Here is a 9,658-nt window from a genome sequence, read left to right on the forward strand (position 1 = left end):
AAACTAGAATCATTGCATCCTTTTCAAGATGAACATTGCTCAATGACGATGAATATTAGTTTCCAATAGTCAAAACTGACCTTCCCCTCATTTAGCAGCTTTCTAAGAGACCCAATCATCATTATAAGACCAGGGGGACCCAACTCTAGCCCTTGGCCGAGGTGGATCAAAATGAACCAAATTTTGCTGGGGAGAGGGAGGTGGTTCTGAACATAGGTAGATAGTGGAGCTGCAGCTAAAGACCTAAAATATTATGGGTTACCAAGGTGGTGTAGCTGTTAAAGACCGGCAATTGTTGGATCTGACTTATGTTGGAAATTTGTGATTCATGGTTACAGGGAGTAGGCATGGGAAAATCATTAGATGCAGATCCGTTAACCCCTCCCAGCCTAATCATAAAAAAGGATATGATTATAGGAATTGTTTTAGTCCAATAAATTTATGATTCAAACCCGCTTGGATCAATCTCATATTTGTACCCAGTTTGACGCGCTGATCAAACAATTATTATAAAAATTTGACTATATAATTTGGACATCTTATTTGGAAGATAGATGAAGTTATCCACACAAAATTTAACTCTTCGTGTATTAATTTTTAGAAAGCACTCGATAGGAAATTAAGTAGTTAAAAGGAGATGGTAGTGGCCAAGAACCTTGTTAAAGCTATACTAGTTAGCAACTCTTGATAGAACCTTATTTTTTTAGAGAAGATAGTAGTGATTCATCATAAGTTCTAGATAATATCATTTCATGTTGTATCATCATATAGCATCTTCTTTTTTGTCATAATTTATATTATACATATTAGGTTTCTATAATAAAATAATAGTGTATAATGTAGAGTAGATTTAGAGGAAGTCAATCTTATGATGCAATGGCATATTAGTACATTGCTCCAAAGAGTGTGGGGCTTTAGCTTTGGCGACCATCTATTTTAGTAATTGTTATTTCATTTATAGAATTAGCTCCTTCAATAGTTGCTTGGTCTTTAGTATTGCAGGTACTCTTGAAAATGAATGCAGGTTGCTTTGGTGAAGGAAGGGGTGTGTCATTACTCAACATGAAAACAACTGCCGACATGGTTGGTCAATCTGTTGCATGTTCTTGCACACACAAAAGCCCAATTTGAATGCATCTCGATACTTCATTAGTAAGGTATGTCTCACCTAGTAATGGATTGATTATTTCCATGGCTTTGCCTTCTTTCCATTGGTCCCAAATCTATTAACAACATATTCATATTAGGCTAAATACAATACAACAGGGTTATTATTGCATATCATTGTTTCCACACGTACTTACATGTCCAATCAAATTTGAGGAAGGACCATTATGATAATAGTTGGTGTTTCTTTTGCCAGTAATGATCTCCAATAGCAACACCCCGAAACTAAATACATCGGATTTTATTGAAAATAATCATTGCATTGCATACTCGGGTGAAATATAACCGCTGTTATAATACAATGAAAAGAAAACTATTGAGCATTGCATATTATTAGACAAAAAATTAAAGAAAACTATTGAGCATAGTTCAAGATTAAACAAAAATTATTTAAGAAAATCATTTGTTCAATAACATTACTCATAATATTTGAACTAATAAAAGATAAAAGTAATTTTCCAAGAGCCTAGTAATTTAACTAGAACCTCTTGATTTTTTCAAAGGAGGCATCCAAGTTCAAATCCCCCCTCTCCCAACTATTAAGTTATCAAAAAAATAAATTGAAAAATATTTTGAAAGAAGTCTATCATTTTTGCAAAAAGGGGTAGCAATTTGTACTCCTATGAGATATAATAATATTAGTATAGTAATCAGATGAAAACTATAACAGTATATTTTTTCTTTAGCCCACTTACAATGTTCCAACAGCACAATTTGTATTGGCTTCAATTTGGTCACCGCTAAAGATTTTAGCCATACCAAAATCTGAAATTTTTGGATTCAATGCAGTGTCAAGTAAAACATTGCTAGCCTTTAAATCTCTATGTATAATTATCAATCTTGAGTCTTGATGAAGATATAAGACCCCTCGAGCAATTCCACAAATAATCTCAATTCTCTTTCCCCATTCTAACCATGACCTTTTTGTTTCATCTAAGATAAGATATTTGAACTCAGATTAGCCTGCATTCAGGACTACATATACAATCCCAATGCTAGGAATTAAGATGTTTGAATTTGGAGGACCATTTTCGTGGTCATGATGCTTGAAGTTTATGTGAAAAGAATACGTGCCAAAAATATAAGAGTCCAAACTATTGTTTGGCAAATACTCATAAATTGACATCTTCTCTTCTCCTTGAACACAACAACCTAAAATTCTCACCAAGTTCCTGTGGTGGAGTTTAGCAATTAGCGTGACTTCATTTTTGAACTGTTCTATTCCTTGTCTTGAGTTTTTTTATAGTCTTTTGACAGCTATTTCCATTCCATTTTCTAGCAAACCTTGAAATAAAAATCCGTAGCTTATTTTATCATAGTACACAATTCTTGACAGAAATATAATTCAGTTGATTATTCGGGCAAACCCAATTTCACCTAATGAAGTCGTACATGAAAAATTATTAATGCACCTAAATATTTATGATGGATTTTCTGATGCATTAGCACATATGAACTAAGATTAAGCTATTTTCTTGGGTGTTGCCACTTGTATAAGGAGAATACCTTATAAACTGAGCCAAAGCCACCTTTGCCAAGCATGTTAGCAACAAAGAAATTATCTGTGGCTGCAATAATGTTTTTTAGATCAAATACTGGCAAATTTGAATCTCTTCTAGTTCCATCAAGGTCCCTTCTACTTGTAGAGTCTTCTAAGTTTGGTAAACTACAGGCACTATGAATCTGTGCTTTGCCTCTTCCCTGTTATAAAACAACTAACAAATAATTAGTTAATACGTTCATATTTGATAGATAAGAGAATGTGCAAATGGAAGGAGTCAATGCATTGGGATATAGATTGGCTGAGAGGCAATAGATTAAAGGACAAGCATTTATGAAATTGTCTGGGTTGCTTCAATATACCACTATGCAATGAAAATCACTTATTCGAAAGTACCCAAAAAACAAAAAAGGAAAAAAAAAAGAAAAAAGAAAAAAAAAAAAAAAAAGCCCTTTTCATCTCTTTATTATATGCATTTTGTAGTTTCTTTGTCTTGTTTGTTAACTCTATTTTGTAGTAGATTTTAGGAATACATTTTCCTTTAACTTCTACAAATTTGAAAATCGTTTGAGTTGAGGATTTTTTTTCCTTCTTCTTTTTTCTTCTCTCTCTCTCTCTCTCTCTCTCTCTCTCTCTCATGCGAATGAAAGAATGCACATTCTGTTTATTTTCTAATAAACATTCATCCTCATTCCTTTGATGAAATGGAGGTAAATATTGCTTTCATCCCTATCTTTGAGAAAGGAAAAACAAAAGGTAAATGGTATATTAATAAAGTTTTATATTTCTTTACTTTCCATTCATTCTTTTATAAATCATATTCTATTTCATGTTATTCCATTCTTTTAGAAACTCTCTTACATTTGTAGTTTTTTGCCTTTTTTTTTAGGATTTTTTTTATTCAAATAATCTATCTTTTAACTTTTTTTAGAAAAATGTAGTTTTTTTTTTTTTTAAATAATTTTTTGTTAGCCTTTAATTTAAATTTAACAAAACCTATATCTTTTACTAAATACTATGCAGATAATCTACCAAAAATAAGTAAAAGCCAAATGCACTCTTGAGTCACCTTTCTAGCATTTTTTTCACTAGACTTAGCGACAAAAAATAAGTGAAAGAAACTACTTCACTTCGAACAAAAGACCGAGGAAAGACTTGCTTACCTCTTTTTTTCTTCATTACCAACTGATACACAATGGAGACCACAAAAAGAACCATTACAGCAACAGAAACTCCCAGAATTGCCAATATCCTTGTTTTTCGCAAAGACCATTTTTCTTGGCATATTGAGCTAAGGTAGAAAAATATATATATTTATTTATTATTCATAGTGACCTCATAAATTTGAGAAGGTAATTGAACATAAATAGTGAGTATTGATGCAATTTTATAGGGAAACAAGAGTAAGGACTAAGGAGGAAACAATGTGCTAAAGGAGAATGTGCTCGTTAAAAAAGAAAATGCGCAAATTGGTTTTCACAACATCAACCTCAGATGGAACAAGTGTTACATATATAGCAGCGGGACAAAAGTAATGAATATAATTGTAGAAATTCTTATGATGCCAAGAATTTACAAAATTTAAACAATTTTAACTTGTCAAACCGTTTCTTAAAAGTTTGGAAAAATGTAAGACAAAGAGAAGACAGAAATGCGAAGATTATGATATCGTTTTTGGAAGGTTTAACAAAACTATGTATAAATTCTTTGCAATATGCATAAAATCTGGATTCTCTCTATATGTGCTAAATATTAGAAAGTGTTAGGAAATTTGAGACAGCTATTATATCATGTTAGAATAAAAAGTGGTATGTTTGGTAGATTGTAATGAGCACTGTAATGTAATAATTTTTTTTTAATTTTTTTATGAGAGTAATGCAATAGTTATTCTAATGGTTTAGCTATTCGGTAGTTTGGTTATCTTTTTAATATAAGGAATAGTAATTCTTTGTGAATGCCTATTCTTTAAAATGAAAAATAAGTATTCTCCTCTAAAATAGTTGTAATAGTAATTCCTTAGTAGGTATAGTAATTTTTAAAATTAATGTATTTCCAAATAAACAAATTTTTCCATATATACCTAAAAATTATGAAAAAAAAAAAAATAATAACTGATTTCTCTCTCAAATTTAAAAAAAAATATTATTTATTATGAACTATAATTGTATAAGTAAGATGTTTCTTAAAATACAATTTAAGCAAGTTTTATTCCTAGTAATAAAGATTACCATTACTTTCGTTTTGTAATCCTCATTTAGTGTACCAAGTGTGCAATTAATGTGATTTCATCTAAGCATCCTACCATTTTCTTCTATCGGGTTTTTTTTGGTTACATGTCAGTAGTACCTTTCTACTATAGTTAACCTAAGCACACAAGCAATTAATGTGGTAGCAATAATTAAAAAGACATTGACATGTATTACTTAAAGTATTACCTAGTACAACCGAATCCTCACGTATGTATAAATCTTGTCCTTCATCAGAAAATGTTCTTATGTCAACCAAGTCCCCGTGCCATATCAAGCATCCAATCCCTTCTTCACTCTCATCTGTACTTGTGTAAGCCGTACAAGAACAATTCCTTAAGCACTCCTGTTCACACTCTTTCAAACTTAAACTCATGTCTACATGTGCTACTGAAGTATCAGGCACCTTCACACATGCCAACTTGACGAAACCTTCTCCGCTCTTACATATGGACACCCCTTGGTTCCTTACACACCCACTTGACCCATCTCCAAAGCGCCAATCAAGAGGTGACTTGGGTTTGAACCCGGGTAAGCACATGCACTCAAACTCGTCCCCATTGTATGGGTCACAGTAACTATTTGGACCACACTTTAAATATATATCACATGACTCTTTTGGGTTGAACCAAAACCTGACCCATTTACCATCGACCCAAGTGTACCTCCCAAATGTTCCTGATTCACCTAAGACAAAAATAATTTTAGAGTAAACTTCGGGCTCAATTATACTATACATAATGGTGATTCCATCTTGATTATTCACAAAACTAACATTCAAGGGGCAATTATATAATTTAGATTTCATTTCTGGTGCACGGGTCAATCCTTGGCCACTCCAAGATCCGGCCCGCCACAATAGAGTCTGACCCTTGTATAAAAACAACTGGGGGTACCCAATTGGATCAATTTTTAATGAGTACTTGCCCATTTTTGGATTATTTTTAGACTTCCAAGATGTTAAATACCGGCTCAACCCAGTCTGCCAGTCCAGCCCAACTTTCATAAAAGGAAGAATAGTATTGGTGGGATAATCAAAGCTTTGCCATAAGACCCTTTGGCTGTGTTGTTGAACCAAAACAAGATTTCCAACATCTAAGAGCTGAGCCAAAGAGATAGAATAGTTTGTTGATGAGACTGAAGCAATATTCGTGGACCAAATAGGAAGAGTTTGATTTTTGGTGTGAAGGACAAGGTTTCCCTGACTGTTGATGAATAGAATTCCTGAGCTATCATTGAGTGGATTGTCTCTATTTGCAACCCACACAATGGTTTGTTCGGTAATTTGGTAATATCAAATTCCAACGTAGCGGCGGTTGGAATTGCCAGGGCTGAAAAATCCAAGTGCAAAGGTTTTTTGGTTTGAGACTAGAGTTTGACCATCCTTGATGGGCTGGTCTGGTGTTAGGGTATCAAGGGAAATGCAAATTGGGAAAAGAAGGGAGAGAAGTAATATTAATACTGATTTCAATAAGGATTTAGCAGGACTCATGGTTTTTCCAATGAAGATTGTTGGACATGAGAGTACGAAAGCAAAGCATCTAAATGCATGCATGTGACTTCATTTTAATACCTCAAGCCGAAGCTCACTATTCATGACACATAATTACCATCGACATTTGTTTTTAGTATGAAACAGATTGAGATATGGTGCTTGAATACCAAACTACCGCAGGGCCGATACGTTGAACAGTTAGGGGTTCAAAAGAAACCCCAGAGCTAGCAAAAACTAAAAATTTATATTTAATATTTTTGAACTGTTAAATATCAGATCTCTTATTGAATATCAGATCTCTTATTGAACTATTAGACATTTTACTAGTTGAGCTAACTAGAACTCACTACTGAAATAAGTTTTGAATATGATCTTCTTAATAATATCTTGGTCCTTTAAAAAAAATTAATAAGCCCAACAACAAAAATAGATATTTGTAAATCTTAAACATAAAAACTAAAAAAATAAAAAAATAAAAAATAAAAAATAAAAACTCATTTAAACTTTAAAAGATTTGAAATAAACAGATAGATGGAATTATTATAAGCCGTAATAATTAAAGTTTACTTAACAACAATAATTAATATGCTTATTGTATTTAGAAATAACAGATTATTTTCAAGATTTAATCTTAGAAAAAATAATTAGTATATTCATTGTATTAAGAAGCAATATGTCAAATGAACTTATAATTTATCTTTTAGTTTCTTACTACTGCTATGGAAAAATTTGTAACAAGATTCTTCTTTTACCTAAGATTCATCTTCTTATTGACTCCCCTAGAAAGAATCCTGAAACTGCCACTAACTACAGACATTTCATTCCGTACTTCTACTAATTTTCTCAACACAAAAAAACAAAAGAAAAAAAAGAAAAAAGAAAAAGAAAAAAGGTTAAACTTGTTGCACACAAGTTTTTTTACACAATTTTACACACCCCAAAAGGCAACTTTCTTTTAGGGTTTGTGTAAAATTCTATTAAAAAAAAAAAAACTTTTATGTATAATAAAAATAGATTTTAACAAATTTGAAATAAACTAAGAGATGAAATTATTCAATGCAGTGATGATTAAAGAAAATAGCATGTTTATTGTATTTAGAAACAATATATAGATGACTTCCAAGATTTAATCTTAATAACAATAATTAGTATATTTATTGTATTAAGAAATAATATTTCAAATGAACTTTGAACTTATAATTTATCTTTTATTCTCTTACTACTACTATGAGAAAATTTGTAACAAGATTCATCTATTACTTAAGGTTCATCTTTTTACTGACTACCTTAGAAAGAACCCTAAAGCTACCACTGATTGCAGACATTTCATTACTTACGTACTTCTACTTTCTTAACAAAAAAGAGGTTAAACTTGTTGCACACAAGTTTTTTTTTACATAATTTTACACACCCAAAAAGCAACTTTCTTTTAGGGTTTGTGTAAAATTGTGCAAAAAAAACTTTGTGTAATAAAAAATACTGCTAAAAAAAGATCCAGTTAATGAGTGCCTTTAGGGCATTTACTAATGAACTATTTTAGAATAATTTTGATACTACGTTTATAGAAATATAAAAAATTGTAAAAAAAAAAAAAAAGTTTTTTTCTCCTTTCTTATAAAAAATTTCTAAAACAAATGCTTTAAGGGCATCCATAAAATAGTAATAATAATAATAAAAGAAAAAGAAGAAGATGAAGAGAACAATAAAAGGTAGAAGAAATAAGAAAGAAGAAGGCAATTCCACTAAGTGCAACTTACGTACGTGGACCAAACCAAGTTTTCATATTTAAGGTTCACAAGTATGAACCAAACACTTTTTAATATTCAAGAATTAAATATATATATATATATATATTTAAAATTGATTGTTTATCATCTACAAAATTTAATAAAAATATATATTTGCCAAGAGTTTTATAATTCAACTAGTTAGCACATTTTGGTGTTTTCAACAGAGATATCTAAAATTCAAATCTCCACTCCCCTAATTACCTAATTATTAAAAAAAACCTATAGATGATTTATTTACTGAAATTATGGATTTATTCTTAAGTCACCTAGTTATTAAGTAACAAATCTTAAAAGCAATAAATACGAAAGCAATAAACATGATATTCAAGATTTGTTAACAAATTAAGTTGAAAACCAAAAATGGACATCTTTGATGGAAAAACCACTTTGGAACTTATTCATGTAAATACAAAGTTTTCTTATGTGATAATGTAAAGAGAAACACATGTATTCCTACCATGATTGGAAGATTAGTGCGTTTGGGAAGTGATGAAAGCTTAAGTATTTATTAAAGTTTTTAGCTTACTTTTGCTATTATTTATGAGTTTCATTGCATTTTTTGTCAAATTTATGGGTCTTATTATACTATTTAGCTAACTTTTAGCTTTTTTCTACAATACTTTAAGTAAAAAGTTTTTAATTTCAACTAAATAAATTGTTCTTAAATGGAAAGTTTAGGACACCTCTCACCGAATTAGTTTTATTTTTATTTATTTTTTACTGCCTTGAATTAACCAAATGGGCCCTACGTTATATAGATTATTGCACGTCCCACACGGCTAACAAAGCTGGCGTGAATGAAATTTTGACGAGAGTTGACATAGATATTGACTTTGCTTCCATCTGTCAATGGTTACGTAAAATGTAATCATGTAAGGTAAGACCACGTACTGTCGGTCGAATAATAATATCTGAATCCTAAACCCGAGTTATTCTAAGACTACAATATTTCTCACACTCTTCACCATCACTATATATCCTGTGTATACATGACATTATTGACCGTAACTAATTGTTTGTTATTTTTACATAAACTTGTCATTTTCTTTTTTAACTATTTATAGTTTGCTCCGTTAGAGTTAGCGGCGGCTTTAGGATTTTTTTAAAGGAGTCGGTAAGAAAATGCATTTTAGATAAGAGATTAATCTTGAGGGTCAACATGGTTTTCTTATTACAAATTTGTTCATAGTACCTACTAGCAATTAAACTATAAGTTCATTTAACATTTTTTTCTTAATAAAATGAGCATATTAAATTTTGTTGTTAAGTTAATTTTAATTATTATTGCTTAAAATAGTTTTATCTATTAGTTTAGGACAATTATATATTTGCATTATACTATCAATGTAAGATTTATATTGTAGACAATTATATTATACACGTTTGTTTAGAATCAATGTAAGATTTACATTGTAAATAATTATACCGTACACATTTGCAAAAAAATATGCAATATTGT

At 30.6% G+C, this 9,658-nt stretch overlaps 2 pseudogenes; both read right to left on the bottom strand.

Moving 5' to 3' along the window:
• Positions 1-914: 914 nt before the first annotated feature.
• Positions 915-3,941, bottom strand: LOC112031543 (G-type lectin S-receptor-like serine/threonine-protein kinase At1g11410; annotated as a pseudogene).
• Positions 3,942-5,027: 1,086 nt separating this feature from the next.
• On the bottom strand, positions 5,028-6,406 carry LOC136061273 (G-type lectin S-receptor-like serine/threonine-protein kinase At1g11410; annotated as a pseudogene).
• Positions 6,407-9,658: the final 3,252 nt, after the last annotated feature.

This window comes from Quercus suber, unplaced genomic scaffold, assembly GCF_002906115.3.
Source record: "Quercus suber isolate HL8 unplaced genomic scaffold, Cork oak 2.0 scaffold_2, whole genome shotgun sequence".
Classification (NCBI taxonomy): Eukaryota; Viridiplantae; Streptophyta; class Magnoliopsida; order Fagales; family Fagaceae; genus Quercus; species Quercus suber.